Genomic DNA, 22882 nt, shown 5'->3' with positions numbered 1-22882 from the left:
ATAGAGAAGGAATCTGGAGAATCCTCTCATGGCTGAAAATCAATTATCCTTGTAAAGAAAGAAATAAGCAATACGCTCCTATAGACACAAGCATGTGTGAGCCATACATAGGGTGACCATATGAAAAGGAGGACAGGGTTCTTGTATCTTTAACAGTTCTATTGAAAAGGGAATTTCAACAGGTGTCATTTGTATGCATGTATCACCTGGTGAAATTCCCTCTTCATCACAATAGTTAAAGCTGCAGGAGCCCTGCCTAGTGTGACCATCTTTAGTTCCCTAAAGACGTACCTCAAGGTCTTAATCTTTTCAAAGCCCAACCCATGAACCCCATCCTTAGGCTCTGGGACTCCCTTCCGAGAGAGGCTAGACTAACACTTTCTTTGCTGCCCTTCTATAGGGTGACCATATGAAAAGGAGGACAGGGCTCCTGTATCTTTAACAGCTGCATAGAAAAGGGAATTTCAGCAGGTGTCATTTCTATATATGGAGAACCTAGGGAAATTCCCTCTTCATCACAACAGTTAAAGTGCAGGAGCTATATTAGAGTGACCAGATTTAAAAGAGGGCAGCTTTTACTGTTGTGATGAAGAGGAAATTTCACTAGGTTCTCCATATATACAAATGTCACATGCTGAAGTTCCCTTTTCAATACAACTGTTGGAGATACAGGAGCCCTGTCCTCCTTTTCATATGGTCACCCTACCTTCTACCACCAGGCAAAAACCATTTATATCCAGACAGGTCTTTGGTATGTAAGCTGGTCTGTTGCTGAAGGGTTTTTTAAGTGGCTGGTTCTATATATTTCTTTTATTGTATTTCTAAGTGTAATTTATGGAACTGTTTTTATATTATGTTTTAATTAAGATTATGTTTTCAACCTGTATTTCATTAATGGTTAGCCGCTTTGTGCGCCATTTTTGGTAGACAGGTGGGATATAAATAAAAAGTCTCAGCACCTCCGTTCTTGTGCTTTGAACACAACTTGAGGCAAGAAAAGAAGATGGGCAACATCGTGTGACAAACCCACAGGCAGATATGCATGGATACTAAAAGTAGCAACAGCAAAGAAAGGGAGAAGAACTGGAAAGAAAAGAGAGAGCAAAACAAGAGGAAATTACAATACGACTTGCTGAAATGAGTGAATTACATAATTTACTCGTCTCACTTCCTTTGTTTCCTGCAGCTTTCCCGCCCTCCCCCTCATTTTCCCTCTCATTCTTTCTTTTATCATACAGCTATTTATGGTTCTTTCAAACAGGTTTGTTTCCACTGTACTGGAAGCATATACCTCAGTGTACTTTGTTAAAGTGCAATCCTATACATGCCTACTCAGAAGTAAGCCCCATTGAGCTCAATTATATTTACTTCCAAGTATGCATGATTAGGATTGCAGCCTAAGTCTCAGCAACTCTCTGGTTTTTGTGCCACATCTTCATTGTATAGGCATTAGGTCTGTCTCTCGAGGTCTGATAGTACAACTTGGCACATGAAATAGGGATCAGCTCATTTGGGTGTTGATAAAAATAGGAGCCATGACCATCAGCTGACAACTTGTCGGTCTTTTCCATTTCAGAACCCTTCCTAATCAGCTTCAAAGTGGAAAACTTCAAAAGCAGTTTGAAGATCTTAGTGCATAAACCAGGGATGGTCAGATTTGCAATAGAGGGTGATTTGCAATAGATGGGGCAAGGAGCAACAAAATGACTCCCCCATGCCCTAAACCAGGACTTTCTGTGGAAGGATGGTGAGCTCCATTCAGTTCTGGCACTCAAAAAAAATTCCTGGTCTCAACATTCTTTAATTCTTTTGCACTAGGCTCCAGTTGGTGGATCTAGAGGTTTTAGAAAAGAAAAGAAAAAGGTAGATCCCACAAGATTGAAGTTTGCTCAACATAGGAAACTGCCTTATACTGAGTCTGACTGCAGGTCCATTTAGCTTAGTACTGCCTACACTGATTGGCAGCTTCCAGGGTTTCAGACAGGAGTCTCTCCTGGCCTTACCTGGAGATGCTGAAGACTGAACCTGGGATCTTCTGCATGCAAAGCAGGTGTACTACCTAGCTACAATTCTAGCATCTGTACAGACGCACAAGTAGGAAAATGCTTAGCTTTTAATCTGAAGATAAAGAAAATGGAGAGGAATTCAGTGACTGTTGGCTCCTACCCAATTGCTAACATCTGCTCATGACAGGCAAAGGAAGGAGATCATGGCCAGGCATCAGATACTTGTGGGAAAACCATGGACATCATGGACTTAAAATTCATGAGAGTGTTTTATGAAGTACTACCAACAAAAACCAGGAAGTTCAAATAACTTCTGCTAGAAAATGTGAGGCATTCAGGCAAATCAAGCATTAAGAAGTTAAAACTCCAGGAACGGCAACGGTCTGTTGCAACTTGGCAAGTGGGCAAGTTTGTCTGTTTGGCTTGTTTGCCGATCCCAGCCTTTCACTTCGTGATTTGCAGCTCACTCCAATGCACTGCATTTCAGGTACAGTGAGGGGAAACCAAAGTTCAGTTTGCTAGAGCTGGGTCGATCCCTTTGATGTTCTAATTATCAAGCGATAATCGTGCAGGCAGCAATCAACAGAAAGCAAAACACAGTATTTCGCCCTTGCCATCCATCCATCCAAACCCCCTCCTCTCTCTTTATCTCTCCAGACAGACACATAAATCCTCTTGCCAATATCCACACTTGTCAGAGTAGCGAAGATATCAAGAAAGGGGATCTTAAGCAGGAGCAAACAATGATGCAAATATCTAGGTTAGATTGGTGGCTTCCTTGGCAATGTAAAACAAACAAACAATAAAATGGCAAGAATCACGGGTGCTAACGCGGATTCCCACGCCGGAACTGCGTTGCTGTTTCAGGTCGTTTACAAAAATGCACTTTTTTAAAAAATAATAATCGTCTCCTGTCACGCCCCGGTGGGGAGGGGGGCGCTTTAAGCCAGGCAGGGATCTCGGGAGAGATTCCGACACGGTGGCCTGTGCCGTTGCCTCCTCTTTCGCGTACCACTTGCAAACCTCTCTCGATTAGAGGCTTTTTCAGCAGAAAACGAGGCGCAACAGGGAAATCAGCCCGTCGGGATCCGCAATTTGAGATGCGGGCAGAGGGCGAACCCGAGCTCGGATGCCCCCCCCCTCCCCTGGCTTTCGTTTGGGGGCGAGAGGGTCGAGGCAAGCAGAAGGGGCGGAGAGAGCACAAAAGGATCGCTCCGTGAAAACCAACTTGACCAGCCGGAATCTTGCATTCCAAACAAACAAACTCACCACGTAATTATTGTGTGTTGTTTTCGTTTAAAAAAGAAGAAAAGTGTGAAGGGTACCAACCTAAACTTCTACTCGCTCTCTTTCCTCCTTCCCGGAGCCATTCAGAGGTTGCCAATGGCCAAAGCCCCTCCAGAGCAAGCAGCAGCGGAGAAACCCTCCCCAGATCAACCCGTTCCAGATGTGGAGGGAAAGCCAGCCAGGCAGGCAGCAGGCAGCGGGACTCGGCTGCCGACGTTGTCAGCTGTTAACCCTGTAGGCAAAGGGGGAGGCGGCGGAAGGCGAGGGATCCGGAGAGGGCCGGCAGCCCCACCCCTCGGCGGGCCCTGCCGGGACTTGGGGGTCAACCCGGGGAAGAAGAAAGGGGGCGGGGAGAGGGGCAAGGCAGAGGAACCGCTATCCCCCTTTTTGAGATCCGCAGGCTCTGGTCATGAGCCTCCCCCTATCTACTCTTCCTCCGTAGTGGGGGTGGGGAGGAGGGAGGAAGTCAGAAGCGCTTGTTGTACAGCCAGGACTTTTCGGCCTGGGGAAAAAAGCTATTTATAGAACCGGCCAGCATTTAGCTTTTCGGCGGCGGCGGCACCGGGAGAGGGAGAAGGAAGAGCTCCTCCTGAGCTCGGTCTGTATTGGACTCCCCACCCACCCCGGCTCTACTTTCTGTACACATGTTCCCTCGTCTTGTCACCCCACTGCGCATGCGCCCCAAAGTGCAAGCATGCCCAGTGTCACTCAGAGGCGCCCCTTGCCCGAAGCGTCTGCCCTTACCCTGGCCTTTATCCTGCAGCTTTGAGCGTTAAGCAGCGCCGCCAAACGCCCCGTACTGAACAAGCCGAATATTTCAGCGGGGAAAACAATCGCTCTAATAAACAAAATAATAATAAAGTGGGACACAATGTAGTGATGGCCCCTGGCTTAGCTGGCCTTTGGAAGAGGATTAGGTGACATTTTACAAGCGGATCCCTGCAACAAAATGTTGCAGTGTGTGTATCACCTGTGGCTGCCTGAGCTGAAAAAAGAAGCAGCAAAAGTTAGCATCATTATTATTTTTTTAAAAAAGAGATGTCTCAGTGTGCATCTAGTAGTCAGCAGGAGACACCTGCAGGCAACTGATTGCTGGATTTGGCTTGAAGAGAAAGCCTGAAGGAGCAATTTAAGTAGATTGATCTCTGCTGCAACCTCTAAGTTCCCAGCAACTCCAGGGGCAGTAGCAGGTCCTTCATGCAATCAAAACACAATCTGTAGAACAGGCGCTTCCTCCCACATCTCATCTTGGGAACCTGGACATGCAGACACAGCATCAGGATGGGTTTTCTCTCCCTGATTCCCCAACTCATCCATCCTGGCCTGATAAAAAGGGACTGCACCCAAACCGTCGGAAAATAAAGCAGAAGAGAGTGTGGCTGCTGTAACTACCTGATTTGGGAGAGGCAAAGTCTGCTTTTTTCAATTCTGTAGGATCCTGTCGGATCAGAGCTGAGATCAGAATAAAGCAAAGAAAAGGTGGAAGTGATTCTCATTGCCATGAAGACAGCCCCCCAGTGAGCATCATGAGTGGAATTTGAACCCAGGTCTCCCTACCCTTAGTTCAAAACTTTAACCACAGTTGGCTGATATTCCTATCAGTATTTCAAGCATATGTCACTTCCTCAAACTTTTTTTAAACTTTACATGCTTAAAATTATCACAGATCTGTACTCACAAATTAATTAAGTTGCCTTTAAAACTACCAAAATGCACATTAATTGACATTTACTATTTGTGCTGTACAAACAGATAACGTCCATCAAGAGAGTTACAACCTTTTCCAGGCCAAAGTTATGTGCCTTTAACAGCTGCATGGCAAGCAGAAATTTAACAGCTGCAGCTTTTCCTGATATGGAGATGGTGCAGGGCTAGGAAATGTCACCTGTGGAGTTTTGATTCCCCCACCCCACCCCAGGCAGCTGCTAAAGGGCCAGGATCTCTGCCATGAGGAAACAATAAAGGGTGGCAATGTATTTTGTCCAGCTGTTCTCTGAATTTAACTAAAGGCTGGTCCTTTACAAGGAAAGTTAATCCTCATTATTTCCCGTCAAGTCTTGCGGCTATAGTCTTATAGCCTTGTGCCTCGTCATAGTCTTGTGCTTCACATTAGTTAAGCTGGAAAAATGGCCACTTAAAGTTTATATCCTACCCTTCTAGACAAAATGCTCACCCTAGATGTCTTAAAATACCCAAGATAAACATCAATAACAAAACAATATTAATATAATCAAACAATAAACCAAGAACACTATCTTCAATAAAAAGAATAACTTCAGATGAAACCAAGTTGCGTCTGTCTGCGGACAGGACAGCATCTGCCAATGGAATGGATTCCCACCCTTCTCACACCTCCCCAAATGTGCTCTTGAACCCTCTGAAGCAGATACTACTGCAGGATGGAGAAGAAAGGAGGTGGTAAAGGTCTGTTGCACAAGCTGAAGTCCGCTTGTGCAAATCAAACATTGGGAGAGGCTCAAAGCAATGCACATGCAATCAAACAATAAACTAAGACTATTAATAAAATAAAATAGCAGAGATAAAACTTACTTTAAAACCTGCTCACCAAAACAAGAATAAATTTATTTTTTCTGTATTTATTTAGTACATTTCTAATTTGCCCCCAAATTAGGGTGACCATATGAAAAGGAGGACAGGGCTCCTGTATCTTTGACAGTTGTATTGAAAAAGAAATTTCAGCAGGTGTCATTTGTATATATGGGGAACCTGGTGAAATTTAAAGCTGCAGGTGCCCTGCCGGCTTTTAAATCTGGTCACTCTAATATAGCTCTTGCAGCTTTAACTGTTGTGATAAAGAGGGAATTTCAACAGGTTCTCCATATATACAAATGACACCTGCTGAAATTCCCTTTTCTATGCAACTATTAAAGATACAGGAGCCCTGTCCTCCTTTTCATATGGTCACCAAAATCAATGTTCTCTGGGCAGGTTACAAACAATTAAAAAACTGAAGTGCCATATGACAGTTAAAATATAAAATACAATACTTTTTTGTTTAAAAGAATAAAATACAATATAATGCAAAATATAAGGCAGGTGGCTACCAGGAGGAGGGCCTTCTCTCCTGTGGCACCCCAGCAGTGGAATGAGCTCCCTAAGGAGGTTCGCTTGGCACCTACATTATATGCTTTTAGACGCCAGGTGAAGACCTTTTTATTCTCCCAACATTTTAACAATCTATAAATACATTTTAACATGGTGTTTTAAATTTGTAATTTTGCATTGCTGCTGTTTTATCTGGTTGAGCTTTTTTATTGTATTTTATATTATGGTTTTATACTGTTGTTTTATATTATGAATGGTTTTAATTTTTGTGAACCGCCCAGAGAGCTCCTGCTATTGGGCGGTATAGAAATGTAATAAATAAATAAACAAATAAATAAAATAACAAATTGCACAGGCATCAATAAAACAGCCATAGTAATCTAGAACTAGGTCCCTATAAATGTCAGGAAATCCCATCAAGACAAGGGCAAGAAACCGTTATGCTCAGAGTGAAGAACATAATAATAAAAACAAATAAGGAGTCATCCCCTTAATTCAGCCTTCCCAAAATTGGCACCCACCAGATATGTTGGACTCCAACTCCCATGATTCTCAGTCAGCATGACCATTGCTGGCTGGGAATGATGGGAGTTGGAGTCAAATACATTTGAAGGGGAAGGCTGCCAGAACTAAGAGTTGCCAGAAACTGTAGCTAAAATGATTGTTTCAGATCCACCATTACCATTTAAAAGCATTCAGTAAAAGGGTGGTGAACATAAGAAGGGCTACCGATTTCTTAATTTTTATCAAAATTATGTGTGTAGCAGAGAGATGAAAGATTTTCAAAGTAGTATGTGTCAAATTGTCTTACGTGTGTGGTCTAGCACACTTGGAGTGCCTATGTAGTACTCTGTTTACAAATGTACCATTTCAGCGGGAAATGCAGGGACAATCATACAGGCGATATCAAATTCATTGTCACATCAGTGCAGCTCCCCCAAATATAACTCCCAAGTATCTGTTTTTCAGTTATCCTCGTACACTTCAACTTAAAAGCGGTGAACCAGTTTTAGTTCCTTCATGTTGGTGCAACCTGCATGCTACATGCTTGGAATGGCTACCTGCTCATTATCCCACTCCCACAGAGCCGGCCCTACCTTAAGGCAGAGTGACAAGTCACCTCAGGCAGTAGGTGATGGGGAGGAGCAGCGGCATCAGCTCCATGGCCAGTCCCTTCTTTGAAGAATACAGGCTGCCGTTCCCACCTTTTAAGCTAGTCTCTTGCCCTCAGGCAAGGTGGAGGATGTTCTTCCATCACTGGTGTTGGACTGAGATTCAATTGTCCATCCAGTTGGCTTCTGAAGGTCGAATGGGGTGGGGGAGAAGCTTTCCTGCCCTTTGCCTCAGGCAGCAAAATGTCTTGGAGCAGTCCTGCACTCCCATATCAGGGCACCAGACCAGACTGAGCCAGGTGCCTTCTAGACATTTTATCTACAACCCTATTGGTCCCAGCCTCTATGGTCAATGCTAAGTAATTATGGGAACCATAATACAAAGCATCTGGAGGGCATCAGGTTGGGAAAGCTGCAGAGATTATAATGTGTAAAGATATTACAAATATAAAACAGGAATTACCTGGCCTGAACAGATGCCTTTGCTGAGTGCATTGTAAAATCCGGATCCAGTTAAGAATGGCTGTGAACTTTGTTGAGTACCATAGCTGAATTTCAAAGTTTTTACAGCTCAGACAGACTCCTCCTGCTCTTCTAAAACGAGTCAGTTCAGAAACTGTTGTGCAAGCTGCCTTCCAACCAGCAACCTCTCTCTTGTTTTCTGCACCACCACCAGTGGCTGAATGTGCTTTGCTGTGTTAGGTTGAAGACAGAGAGGCTCCTTTGCAGTTCCTCATTGGCATTGTGCCTGCAGTCCAACACAGTGCAAAGCAATGAAACAGGCCTGTTTTTAAGATGGTAGATGAAAAGCCAGACACCAGCTTGCTCATCTCTCAACTTGAAATTACGGTGCTTTCTGTACAAATGGAAAGCCCCAGGGTGGGTGCATGGTGCTGATGCATCAATTATACAACGCAGCATCCACCTCACAGCCACCCTTGGGGCTTTCCCACGAAGCTGTGAAGAAAAAAAGTCAGGGACTTACTCCACTTTTTTCTCTGGAGTGAGATGAGTACAGCATATCCGCCATCTATCCTTGCTCCGGAGTCGTGGCAGAGGCATGGCAGGGTGGATGGTGACCCCTGATTGGTCACTGTCCACCCAGGCAAAGGTCAGGGCGTGGGTCCACCACCGGAAACCCCGTGCTTTTGCTGCTCTGTCAGGATTAGCTGCTGCCATCCCAAAGCAGCAAAAGTGTGGAGTTTTGCTTATCATGGCCCCCTTCTTTACTGCGGCACTTTGGCACTGCGAGGCACCTTGCTCCCACACTAGAGTGATCAGATAAAAAGAGGGCAGGGCTCCTGCAGCTTTAACTGTTGTGCAGCTTTAACTGTTGTGCTGCAGCTTTAAACAAATGTTAAAAATACAGGAGCCCTGTCCTTTTCATATGGTCACCCTATTTTTTAGAGCAGGGAAAATGCTGCTTTTAATTCTGGAAGTCAAAGAAACCATTTGGATTTTATATCCATTTGTAGTTATTTATGTAAAATTCTCCCCCACAAAAAAGAACTGCAAGTGACCATCTGGTTCCCAATTCTATGATGTCTATAAGCAATTAAACATGGTATGTTTATTTATTTATTATTGCATTTATATCCTACGGTTTTTCCTTCAAGGAACCCAAGGCGGCGTACATAATTCTCCTCCTCCTTTCCATTTTATCCTCACAACAACAACCCTGTGAGGTTGGTTGGGCTGAGAGTCTGTGACTGGCCCAAAGTCACCCAGTGAGTTTCCATGGCTGAGTGGGGACTAGAACCTGGATCTCTCACCTCCTAGGCCAACACTTTAGCCACTATACCACACTGGCTCTCACACTGGTATATTCTGTTTATTTTCCTTCTAGACCCTCCGTTCTTTCCCATCCATCTTCTGTCCCTGCCCCTCCATGGGTAGACTAAAATCTGGGTTTAGAACTCCTTTCTTTAGAAGTACATCATATTTATTTCAGTGAGAATGACAATCATGGAAATGTGCTATCCCTGGCAGGTCTAGGTGAGGTGTTTTGCTTGGAAGAGTTCCTCCCACCTATATCCCTGTCCACTGACCTCCTGAGGGTTTCTCATTTTCTCTTTCCCCCACCGTGAATGGCCTCGATTACAGTTATCAGGGCTGGGAAGAGACCATGATGCTCTGGGGCACAGATGCCAGAGGCAAAGGGACGGGCGAGGGAGCAGAAACAGAGAGCCATTAAACAGTAGGAAAGTGATGCCATTGCTAGCTCTGCTGTCTCCAGATGCAGTATGTGCAGAGGTGTGGAAAGGTCAATTGCTTCTCCAAATGATGCCTGTGAGCATCTGATCTTGTTTCCCCATAAAAATAGCATTAATCTGCAGGCCACACAGCTTTCTGGGTCTTGTTTTCTTCCCCTCATACTTCATTCTGTTTTAGTTTTGCTTGAGAGGAAAAGGGAACTAAAACTTTTTTTTTTTTTAAAACAGACTTTGGTGGTGGCAGTAGGGAAGGACTTGTGACTCCATCGTATGAGCTCTGTTTACTGTAGCACAAACCTTTAGGGTGCTTCCAGACGGAGAACTCCTAGTGTTAACAATTGAAAGGCTTTCGGAATCTATGCCATCGTTCCCTGGTTAACCGGGGGGGGGGGGGGGTTCCTGTGAGAAAAAAAATATGGAAGAAGCAGTGGAGGGGATGCTGGCAGGATGTTTGGTACAGAGCAAAAGAGACGCTTATTGCACAGTGTTATAGCATGTGAAAAGAAGGGAGAAATGAATTCTCAGAATGCAGATGTCTGCAAAGATCTTCTTATCAACAGATTGTCTTTCTCTGATTGTTAATAGCGAAAGATAATCTGTTGATAAGAAGATATTTGCAGACATCTTCCTACAACCCCCTGAAGGAGGCCTTGAAAAGGTACAGGCCAAAACTTGTCAGATTTTACAACCTACAAATGAAAAGTTCAGCATCCTGAGAATTCATTTCTCCCTTCTTTTCACTTCATTGGATGACCTGATACTGTCACATTAAAAAGTTCAGCCTGGCGTCTGATATAGAGATGGGTCTAGACACTTGCATCTCTAGCTGAATGGGGAAAGTACTTGGTAAGCAGCCTTGTCATGAGGTCATTAGCATCTGGTCACATACCGAGGTTGGAAATTCAGCACTATGATTCTGGGCTCCATCACACCAGTGTTTTATCACACTCTCATCATGCCTGGTTTGCATTTTTGCAGCACAGCACTCAGATGACGTCGTGCCTGTCCTGCAGACACCCCACCTCTTTCTTTTTTGTGTTTTCTTAGAGCGGGGAAAGTCTGGATTATTTCCCCCAAACTGAATTAAAGTGCCCTTCAGCCCCCGTGTACTGCTATCATCTCGCTATTTCCTTTGTTGGGGGCATGTGCTTTGAAGGGGGAGCTTGCTGATGAAAGGGAAGGGTGGGGTGGTTCTCCTCCTCCAGCACTATGTTGGTAAATCATTAGACAACAAAGCCAGAGCAAGGGAGAAGGAGCCCATACCCATCACAATGTTACAACCAGTGAACTGGAGGCAGAAGGGATGGGGTGGGACAGGGTGGGGTGGAAGGGCAAACAAGTGAAAGGGAGGTTTCATCAGTATAGCGTGATACCACAAACCCATGTGAAAGGGGCCATTAGCTTGACACACTAATGAAATAGAGCTAGAAATCATGGAGACAAACCAAGGGGGAAAACAGGTGGGATGGAGTTCTCAATCCGCTGCACTAGAATGAGTTGGGTGTCAACAGCATATTGATAACATTATACTCCAAATCCCCTGATGACCACATCCAATGGCTTCGTGTAGATGTTAAATAGCACTGGGAACAAGATGGTACCCTGTGGAACCCCACAGTTCTTTTTATTTTTATTTTTTATTTTACATAAATAATAAAGGGACATAAAATCCAAGTGGCCTCTTTCACTTTCACAATTAAATGCTGTATTTTTCCTGCTCTAAAAAACCTTGCTGAAAGTACTCTTTGGACACAGAAATGAAACTGGAGGGTAATATTTTTTTGTCTAAAGAACACTGTGAACAACAACGATGAGCATACAGTAAATGCCTCATGTAGAAAAGCCCTAAATGTGGGGAAAGCCACTGAAAATGGCAGGAAGAGGGTTGTTGAGCCCTTTCCTTGCCTGGATAATTCAGCTCCTGGTGGCATCTCTCCCCCAAGGTCTTTTCTATTGTGGGGTTCCAAAAGACCATTGAAAAACCACCTGTCAGGGTTTAGTTGCATGCATTTCCCAGTACTATTTAATTAAGCCCTCCTGCCACTCCTGAGTAAATTCTACCATTTTCCTTTCCTGCTAAAAGCCATGCACATCTATTCTTTTAAAATATAGAAAGAGAAAGGTACGTTTTATTTGAAGAGAGGGGAATCATGTCAACAGACAGAGAATTTATATTTCAATTTCAATCTGTAATGCAACCCAAACCAAACAAATTCTGCTGTACTTTCCAGAAATTTGCTGCCCAGAAATGAACATTTTCAAATGGCCATCCTGCTTTAACTTTGTTAAGTCCTAAGTTGTTGGGTGCGTGTTTTAAAACATTTCCCTCTGGTGCTCCTTCTGTTGTTAGGGACTGAATTTTCAAATTTCGGTCTGCTGTGTTCACTTTAAGTTTATATTTGTCTCTCTGCTGTCGTTTCCTCTCTCGTGCGGAAGCTGACTAAGCAGTTCCTGTTTCCACATTTACAAGAACTTGCAGTGCAAAGCTGACACCAGAAGACTGGTCTTAGGGAAACAACGTTGGACATTTCTTCCACTCTGGAATTCTCCACTCTTCACTTTGTGTAAGAGCTAAAGTCCAGTATGGGGGCACAAGAGGCACTGCCCGATTTGAACCATGAAAAACAACATAACCACAACACCAATGGCAGAATACTGCAGCAAAGAACTCTTGCCTAAGAGTGGTTTTCATTATTAATACAATTCATTTACCTCTTTGGTTGATTGAAAAGACTGAGCTTTGCAGCCGTTACTCATCTTCTCCATCAAAACACCCTGGTTCCAGATTTTAGACTGTGGTCATTTTTTATTATTAACTCTGTGTGCACAAGGGTATATCATGAAGATGTGGAATCTGAGTGGAACACAGTAAATTCTCATGAATTTATTGTCTGAAATCATGTTTTTAAAAGAACAAAGCTGTCCAATTGCCCCATATTGGGGTCACCTAACCCAAACGTGGGCCAAACATAGTTCTCCAGATGTTTTGGGCTTCCTGACCATTGGCCATGCTAGCAGGGGCATCTGGGAGATTAACTCCAAAACATCAGCTCTCTGATCAAGGATCTGCCTTTCACAAGAAAGGACCTTCTGCAAGAGGCTCCACTCATAGGAGGTCCCTTCACTCAGTTTTAGGGGATCCCCTCCCACACCCACCACAGCTCACCCCCCTCATTCATCAGAGTCTCCAGATGGAGAAGTCCACTTCAGTCCATTGATCCAGCGTAAATCTGGCTCCGTCCCCTCTACAGCTACCTTCTACCCACATCTGACCTAACCTTTACAACGGTAGACAACATCATTTGATTACACAGGGATTCTGATGATCGCAACTATGAAGCTGCCATATAGAGAACCAAATCATTGGCTCTTCTAGACTAGGATTGCCCATTCACCAAGATCTCAGGCAGAGGTCTCTTTCCCATCACCTGCTGCTACTTAAGCCTTAGACTGCAACCCTATACTCCCTTACTTGGAAGTGCTGTTGAATCCAGTAAGGCTTACTTCTGAGTAGACATCTATAGAATTGCCTTGTGGCAGAGCAATTCTGTCTTTTATTTATTTAACAAATATTTATACTGCTTGACAAATGAATTTACCAAAGTGGTATACAAAACAAAAATACAATTTCCAACAAATAAAATGCCATGTAAAAATAATAAACTGTCCCTTTCAAGAATACATATTTAAAACAGCAAACAGCAACATACTCAATCAATGAAAATTAAGCTGGAAATGTTTTGCTGAAAATAAAAATAAACAGTTTTAGCATTACAGTAATTTGGTGTTAAGGATGCACGGGCCTTTGTGTTGATGTTACCTCGCTCTACCCAAGAACAGAGACAGCTGGTATACCAATCAAAGCAGATAAAAGGCGCTCCTTGAAACAGTTGAAATTTTCATGGGAGTAATGTTTGGCACAGACCAGTAGGTCTGCGGAGCTTTACCTTCCATAACTGGGTTTCAAAACACATGTCCACTGTCATGATTGAAAGACTGCAGCAGCTATAAGCACTCAAGGGATCAGATCATCATGAAGGGCTTGGGTCAATCAGACTATTTCCAGCTCTTGTAGAAGGTTGGAAGGTCCAAAGGTAGAACTATCTATAGGTAGAGTAGCCATATGGAAAGGAGGACAGGGCTCCTGTATCATCTTTAATGGTTCTATTGAAAGGGGAATTTCAGCAGGTGTCATTTGTATGCATGCAGCATCTGGTGAAATTCTTGCTTCATCACAATTAAAGCTGCAGGAGCCCTGTGCTCTTTTGTATCTAGTCAAAAGGGCAGGGTGCCTGTAGCTTTAACTGGTGATGAAGAGGGAATTTCATCTGGTGCTACATGCAGACAAATGACACCTGCTGAAATCCGCTTTTCTAGACAACTGTTAAAGATACAGGAGCCCTGTCCTCCTCTTCATATCGTCACCCTCCCAATGCCAATTAACACTTACATCAATGTGTTGGGAGCAGTCCTAAGGGGCATATACATGCCATTCGTGGAGATTTCTGGTGGCCTAAGCTGAGTGCATGGGATAGAGTGAGACGGACCTGCACTCCCCATTTCTTACTTTCCACTTCTCTCTTTTAGGCTGAAGAAGCTGCAAACCGTATTCCAGGGGACAGTCAAGGTCCATCCAGAGGAAGGGAGCAGCTCCTAACAAAGCTCTGCAACACCTGCAGCCTCTCCAAGGTCCTTCTGGTGGTGTTTCTGCTGCTGCAGGAACAGTGAAGTCCACCCACTGGGGCTGAAGCCTCCAGAGCAGGGAAGGCCCTGGACCTGTGCTCCCTGGAGACTACTAAGCATAAACTTGGCCATGTATTTTGAGGCGGGAAGCCTACTTGTCCAGAACCACCATTCTGGAACTGGTAAGGGAGCAACTTCAGTAGGAGACCCTCCAAGGACTTGATCTGACACTTTCCCTGTAGTGCTGTGAACAGCCTGGGCCCCTGAAAGAGTCTGAGGCAGCCCACGGTACCATGTGCTCAAACTAGCAGGGGTATCCCCATATCATTAGTAGGTGTGGGGGCAGAGGGAACCCAAACTTAGGCCATTGTGGCAGGGCAAGGGGTGAAAGCCCCCTTAAGCCCGCTCCCACAAAGCCTTCTGCTCTGTTTGTCTTCCAGTCTTGCAGTCGAGGGAAAAAATTAACCTTGGTTTCCAGGAGGTAAGTAAACGAAGGAGGAAAATGCCTCAGGTCAGGTGCAAACAAGTATGGGGAAGTAAAAAGAGCTGGTGATGATGATAATGGATGCTGATGCTAATATTAATGCTCCTTCTGTTCTGGTGGTGGTGTTAAAGGGTGCTGATGCTAATATTAATAATGCTCCTTCTGTTGCTCGTGATGGTGATAATAGATGCTGATGCTAATATTAATAATGCTCCTTCTGTTGCTGGTGGTGGTGTTAAAGGATGCTGATGCTAATATTAATAAAGCCATGGTGGACCCCCTGGGTGGGTTACGCGGATTACCAATTGGGAACCACTGTTCTAATGTGTACTATGACTGTTGTGGTTGTTTATTATGTTATAAAAAATAAAGAAATGGTTTTATATAAGTGTTAATTCCTTTTTTAGTATTTAGTATATTATTATAGTAGTTGTGTGCCTTTGCTACTCATTGGTTGCTATCATTTACTTTCTGTGAACCGCCCAGAGAGCTTTGGCTATTGGGCAGTATAAAAATGTAATAAATAAATAAATGTGACCGAGGCCACGCCCCCTTGGGGGCTGGACATGTTGAGTTGGCTCTGCCTTGGGGTGGGCATGTTGGGGTGGCCACGCCTCCTGAGGGCGGCCATTTTGTCATCCTTTTTGGTTTCCAAAATATGGTCACCCTAAGCTGGGCAGCATCTGCTTTGGGTTCAATCATCTCAAGGGAATGAATATGAAAATGTTGTGGGTGACAACACAGGGCCCGAAGCTTTGAAAACCTGGTTTCCCAGCAAAGGGTACTCTGCTGGATTCCTTGGATCTTCACTTGGCTGTTGTGAGCTGCTTTGACTTTGGGAAATCAGCAGAGAAAGTAAACTCACATGGCAGAAATCTACCATTGCAGACACCGGCACTGACCACCTCCCCAGCAAGGAAGGCACCCAGGGCCTGCTCCTTGGCTGGCTGGAGGGTTTCACTGGGTGATGCTCCCTCTGAGCAGACATGTCCAGGAGTCTGCAAGGCAGCCCATCTGCCTAGAAGAGAGGGACAGAACTTGGGTGACCACAAAACGGGCCTGTATAAGGAGGCCAGCCACACATTGGGCACCCTTGTAAAATCATAGGTCATACCCAAAAAACCACCAGTACTGAGAGGACCAATGCCCATGACTCAGCAAGGTTGCTATGTAACGACGGCATGGCTTCCATTGTGCCCCCAGGCTGGAAGGCCTTCAGGAGGCCCGTGGGGGGAGGCGATCTCTGTGGGTAGTGAGGAGAGAGAGAGAGAGAAAGAGAGAGAGAGAGAGGATTAGAGAGGGGGAGCGTGTTTGGGTGTTTGAGAGAGCCAGAGAGAGATGTAGAGAGCTGTAGAGAGTTATTGATCACTTCTAGAGTTCGTTAGGTTTACTTAGACCTTTCTAGGTCATTTTTAAATACAGTTAGAAAGCTTGATAGAGTTAAAACAAGTTTGAAGGTTAGAGTTAGAACACTAGTCTGTAGAGGCAGTTAGACTCAGTTGTTAGCAGAGTAAGTTAGTGGGAGGGAGGGAGGGTTAGGTCCAGAAGGAGATGTTGAATCCACAAAGATGTGAGTACAATTTTTATATTCTGCTTCTTACCCTAGGAGGGCTCTCCCACCTCTCTCTTGGCCAGGTCAATCATATATATGAAACAGAGCCAGGGCAGGCCTTCGTCTTCAAATATATATATATATATGATTATAAATGCTTGAAGACCAAGGCCTGCCCTGGCTCTGTTTCAGAATTCCTGCTGCTGACCCAGGGTGGGGCTGAAAGGTTTTTGTTTTTTTTTAATTTTTTTACCTGAGACCCCCAGGGTACCCTGTAATCCGCCCAGAGAGTTTTGGCCGTGGGCAGCTCGTGAAATGCAATAACAACAAATAAAAGGACACTCAGCAGAATTTTTCCAAACTGTCTCTACCATTTTGTGGTGGAGGGGGACCTTAGCTATATTCCCTTCCCCTGTCACACCCTTGACTGATGCTAGGCATATGGGGTATTCTGGAGGATGCAAAATGGGGCCGGCCGGCCGGCCGGCCAGTACAGTTGCTACTGTTGCCGCTTGAGCTGGCAGTTCAGAAAAACCCAAAGCCCCTAGGAAAAAAGCAAAAAGCTGTTCTACAACCTTTGCCAATGATGAGGCCTCTCTGTGAGTAATTGTTGGAGAATTTCTCCTCCCCCTCGTGAAATTCGGTGAAATTGTCCCCCTAATTGCTCTGCCCATAAATGGGAGCACTTGAGCACAGGTCAATGGGGCCCAGCATAGCTCTCCTTACGCTCCTTCTTCTTAAGTGTGTGTGTGTGTGTGGGGGGACATTCTTTAAAACAGGGATCTGTCTCTCTGAATGCATTTATGAATAAAAAGGATAAAGGGTTTTTTGAGCAAATGACTGTAAAACCTTGTTGAATAAGCCCTGAGGAAGGACGTTTTTTTGTCTGAAACGCGTAGGCACCTTCATTAAACCTTTTTCATACCAATAATATTTTGCAAAGATTATCCTTGGTTCCGCCCCTGCTTTCAGCTTGTTTTTTCATTCCCTCACAGGGTTTCCCTTCTCTTCCTGCATCTCTCCCAGGTGGCCATGGAGTCCGAGGGAGGACAAACTCTCCCCCGCTGCATCTTGGTGTGCGCCATGAAGGCCATCTACGGGCTCAGGTATCATGATGGCTTAGGGGGTCACGGATTGGTCTCTTCAGGCTCACCCCTCTGGCTGCTTTGGTCAAGGAGAGAGGGGAGATTTTTAGGCAGTACTCTCTGCCCGCATGGCTGGCTGGGGAGTGCTGGGGGCTGTAGGTCTTGTGTTTCTCTAAACATTAATCGGATGGGGCCCAGCTACTCTGTAGTTTTAAAATTAGATGGGGTTCTGAGCCCATCCCCCTGGCTTCTTGTCCTGGGAATGGGGCCAGGACTAGAGAAACTTTAGATGCTGGCATCTCCTCCCCACTCCCCCATTCATCCAGGAGGCCCCCTTTCTGCCCTCCCAATTCTCTCTCGAAGTTGCTCTTGCTGAGAAACTTGAGCTACAGCAGAGGTTTCCCTGCTGGTTGGGATGGAGGTGGGTGGGAAGGTGCCGAGATCAGGTATCCTCCTCCATGCTCTGAGCTGCTGCTAAGGTAACTGAGGAGGAAATCGGCATCTGGAGAGGGGTGCAAGATGGTCTCCCCCATCAGTCTGCTTCTGCCTTTAGGATATTGAAAGAGCCCTGCTGGATCAGACCAAGGGTCCATCTAGTCCAGCACTCTATTCACAAAGTGGCCATCCAGCTTTTGACCAGAGAACCACAAACAGGACGTGGTGCAACAGCACTCTCTCCCACCCATGTCCAGCAACTAGTGTATACAGGCTTACTGCCTCTGATACTGCAGGTTGCTCTTAGCCCTCAGGACTAGCAGCCATTGATAGCCTTCTCCTCCAGGACCAGCCTGAATAACAGCCCCTCCCTCTGCCAGTAGGACTGATTCCTTTCTCTTTTCTCCTCCCAGCCAAATCGGGGGACCCTTCAACCGGAAGCTGGAGTCCCATGTCTTGTGGGTGTCTCTCCATGGGGTCTTCAGCCACCCCAGGGACAGAGCAGCCCCTCGGCATCAGGTAAATCCTTTGGAGGGGGAAAGGTGTTACTGGCCAGAATGTGGGTGGGTGGGAGCCTTGGTGTGGCCTGAGCTTCTTGCACTCTCAGGCCGTTGTTCAGCACGGTGCGCTTTCCCCCACTTCTGTTGAAGACAAAGGAACAGCATTGCTCCATTGACTCTGTACAGAGGGAAGAAGGGAGACTCACGGGCAAACGGCGGGAAAAGCCTTCAGTGTCTACACTCTGGTCTAATTCCTTTCAGCATCTCTTCAAAGCCTACGGCTTTGAAACAGCTGACTTCATGCCGAGGAGCTTGCTGACCAGAGAGCCAACCGTCGGCCATTTGCTCTTCCTATTGAAAGTGAGTGGGGATGCATGAGGACTTCGTTTTAGCACCCCAAGGCAAGTGAGGACACCCAATTCGAAGCCCTGCCAGGATTCTGAGCTGCTGAGCTTGTCCACTACTGTCCCGGCCCCTGGATCAAGTTGAGAGGTGGGGGCCCCTGACATGCGGGGTGGCCCTCCTCCAGGATGCTGTGCAGATGCACGATTTGGATGTGAGTAACCCCACTTGCTGGCACGGCTAGCACCCTGGACTGGGACCGTAGGAGACTCCAAAGAAGTGGACCCGAGCTGCTCTTGGAGGAAAGAGCATGGAAGGAGCAGGGGTACTCAGGCAGCTGTAGGACACCTGTGGAAGTCACTTGGACCCCTCCAGGGTCAGTGGAGACTTCCTGATTGAGGCAGCAGCTGCCGATCGCCCTGGGAAGCAGCTGATCGCACAGAGGACCTGGGGATGGTGGCAGCTATTTCCTGTATTCCCTCTGCTCCTGGGCCCTGGTAAATACAGCCCTCCCAGGGAATTGTAGGCTGTATGGGGGGCCTAGGGCTGTGCAAGAAAATGGTGGATCTATCATAAAATGGTGGAACTGCCATGAAATGGCCTCCGTTAATCGGATTCCCAAATCTGAGGCCCGCTTGCACAGCCCTAGTCTTCAAGGAAGGTGAAGCGGAGCTCTACAAGTCGAAAGGAGAGGCCAAAAATGTGTTCTGCAGAAGTATGGTGAAGACTTCGATGATGCCTTCAGAATATTCCAGAGTCTAGCAGTGTCCAGAACAATGCAAGCAAGGCACCTTGGCATATAGATTGCTTCTCTCCATGGAGAGGGAACAGAAGAACCTTTAAAAGAGGCAAAAAAACAATGTCTTTTTTGCAGGGAGAGAAAAAAATCATGAAAATAAGGGGCAAAATTTGGCACAGTGATAACATACAATGCTCCAAGAGCAAGGCTTTAAACAAGCTGAGGCAGAGCCATGTCTGTATTCCAGAAACAGAGCTGGACATTCATTCTTGCATATGTAGATGATCTCATCAGGAGAACACAAAGAGAAGAAAATCCAGAATTTTATATCCCCTAAACAAGGACGTGGAAATAGAAGAATCTGGAAATGCAACTTTCTATTTATGCATTCAGATCAAAAGGGAAGAGGACGCTCCCTATCTTCTGTCAATCGCAAAAAGTTACTGATCTTTTGGAGACATTAAGAATCAAAGCTGCCAACACCATGGCAATTCCTATGGAAACAGACTTCCTGGAAAAGGCAGATGAAGGTCAACTGTTGACAAACAAAAGTACAGAAGAGCAACCAGTAAACCTTGTACTTTGCCACTACTACCAAACCAGGCACAGCATCCAATTCACCCAGAGACAGAGACTGTGGGAGCACTTCTATACCATGGAAAACCCCACAACTGTACCGCAGCTTTCTGGCTTCCATTTTTATCCCACAATCACAACATGTTCCCTTTACAATGCTTACTTCAACTTATAATCCTCCCACTGCTTCTCCCATCTATTTTCTTACCAGAAAAAAAGCAATTAGGGGAGGAAAAGGTGAAATAGCTGAACAAGGACCTTTGACTGGTAGCTCTAGGAGTCTGTCTGGAAGCCCCCATGATCTCACAGCTGGAAAACTCCTTGACATTGATGAGGGTGGAATAAATGGCTCTTGTGCTGGGTGTGTGTGTGCGTGGGCGTGCGTTTTAAAAAGCAGCAACTCTTTCTATGGGCCGCATGTGAAGAAAGCTGGAGGAAGGAACTTTTTCATAAAATTGAAGCTGACTCTGCCATCCCTTTACAAAAGTGTGCAACCCGAGAACAACAAAATGTCAGTGTTACGTCCTTTTTCATAAACATCTTTTAAAAAACTTGAAACGATTTCCTCCGAGATTTCAGTCTCAGTGTGTCCTCCATGATATGTTCACTTATGGTAGTGCAGACCAATCCGTCCCACTGGGGCTACCTCAGTGAGAGGAGAAACACTGTAGCGTATATCTACTGACTGAGTAGATATATGCTACAGAAAATTAGTAGATTTTCTAGCAATTAACATTTTTAGCAATTAACATTGCCCTGCCCTTCCTGAGCAACATGTGGGTGTTGTAACTGGGGGAAATACTAGATCTTCCTAAGTCATGTGATTCTAGGCATGTTCCCCCTTTGCAAATGATACCTTTGGAACCAATATGAATGGTTGGGGGACTATCCCTTGCCTACTTCTACTTTTCTCAGCAGGGGTCTTTGTGCTCTTATTTATGCCAACTGGTAGAACACACCCATTAAGATAGTGACCCTGTTCAGACAACACGCTAAGCATTTTGGGCTAAACATCGTGGCTTAGCATGCCGTGTGAACCACGAGTTAGTGTATTGTGTGAACCATTCCTAACTGGTGGCTTCATAACCACAGTTTAAACAAGCTCAGTAACCATTTGCTGTAAAAGGGTTAGCGGCCTAACCATGGTTTAGCGTGTTGTCTGAACAGGCCCAGTGGGTTGGGAGCTCCCAGTGGAGCACAGTTGTAAGTGTGTGTGGACCACCAAGTGAAAGACTATGATTGCTGATGACAATGTGGCAAACAGGAGGTAAGAAGAAAGAGAGGTGCACCAAGGAAGAGGGTTGCATGTTATATTAATGGCATACATTTATCCCAGTTCCCCTCAGTTAAAGACTTTCAACCAAAGAGAACCCATCCAGGAGAGATGAGAGAATTAGTGCAGTGAAGATCTGCAATGGGAGTCTTTCAGCTGTATACCATGCCACTAAAGTTTGTCATTTCCATTATAGCAGTGTTCATTATGGGAAGCTGATGTTACATACAAGTCGGATGTTTGCCAACATCTACTATTTTTCACCCACAAGAGGGAGCTCGAGATTCACAGATTTGAACATCAATAGAATTTGGGAGGAGTACCGTTGATATTTCCTTTTTTCAAATGAATGCTCTTTTTATTTTTAACATTTAAATTCCGTTTTATATAGTAGTACATTCAATATAGTACAATAAAATGGATGTCTAGATATTTTCCACATATATTCTCAAAAAATAATGAGCAACTAAGTAATGGTTTTGCTGATGTGGCTTCAGTGTGTGTGAAATTATTCCGTTTAGCCTTAGAACTGCAGTCAATTGGTCTGCTAGTGCTTGTCACACAGGAAGACATCGCCACCGGAGACACCTAGGCTCTTCTTGCCAGCTTGTTTTATCCCTGATCAACTGGGAATGGTCCTAAGATGTTCAATAGATCTGCCATTATCTTTTGGCGCTGGAAATAAATCCCTATGTGGACCTGAAACTGAGGGTAGACCTACACTAAGCAGGATATAACACTTTGAAAACGTTTTGAAGACTGTATAGGGAGTGCGTCCTGGGCCTCAACAGTTGTCACTACTGTTATAAACCATTTTAAAGCAATAGTGTAGATCCTGCCTGAGTTTTAAAAACCACATTATGGAAACACACTTAACAGAAAGTAAATTCTATTGAACCCAACTGAATAAACGTGACTTGGGGGGGGATCTACACTACTGCTTTTAAAGCGCTTTAAAGCACTTTGAAAATGTTTTGAAAACTGTATATGCAGTGTGTCCTGGGCCCCAACAGTTGTCAAAACTGTTATAAAGCGCTTTAAAGTGCTTTAAAGCAGTAGTGTAGATCCCCCCCAGGATGAGTCTGTAAAAAAAAACTTCAGGCGAGGAGAAGTATACAGTTCTGATCAACAGCTATTCCTTTCTTCTACACATGCCACGCTCAGCAGAACTTGGGCGTATGAAAACCAAGTTCCTCTGAGTCATTTGGTGCTTACTTTCCCTGTTTGTTCAAAAAGTAGTAAGCAATGGGCTGTGTGTGAGGATTCTGCAGGCTGGCTTGCTCAATAAATGGCAATCATTTGGTTGGGAGCAAGGCTCGGGCTGGACTAGGGATGCGCAACGGCCAGTGAAATGAATTGTTGGCATCCAGCAATGTTACGTACTTCCTTAAATATCTGGAAAAGACCAAAGTCTTGCCTTGTAGATCCTCATTGTCTTGCCTCATTGTCTTTCACCGAGAAAGATCCTTATTCAGTGCTTTAGCTGCAGCGGAAGCCACCTTCTTCAACATTCACTGTATCACTTAACA

This window comes from Elgaria multicarinata, chromosome 2, assembly GCF_023053635.1.
Source record: "Elgaria multicarinata webbii isolate HBS135686 ecotype San Diego chromosome 2, rElgMul1.1.pri, whole genome shotgun sequence".
Classification (NCBI taxonomy): domain Eukaryota; kingdom Metazoa; phylum Chordata; class Lepidosauria; order Squamata; family Anguidae; genus Elgaria; species Elgaria multicarinata.
Note: the sequence above shows the minus strand (reverse complement) of the source record.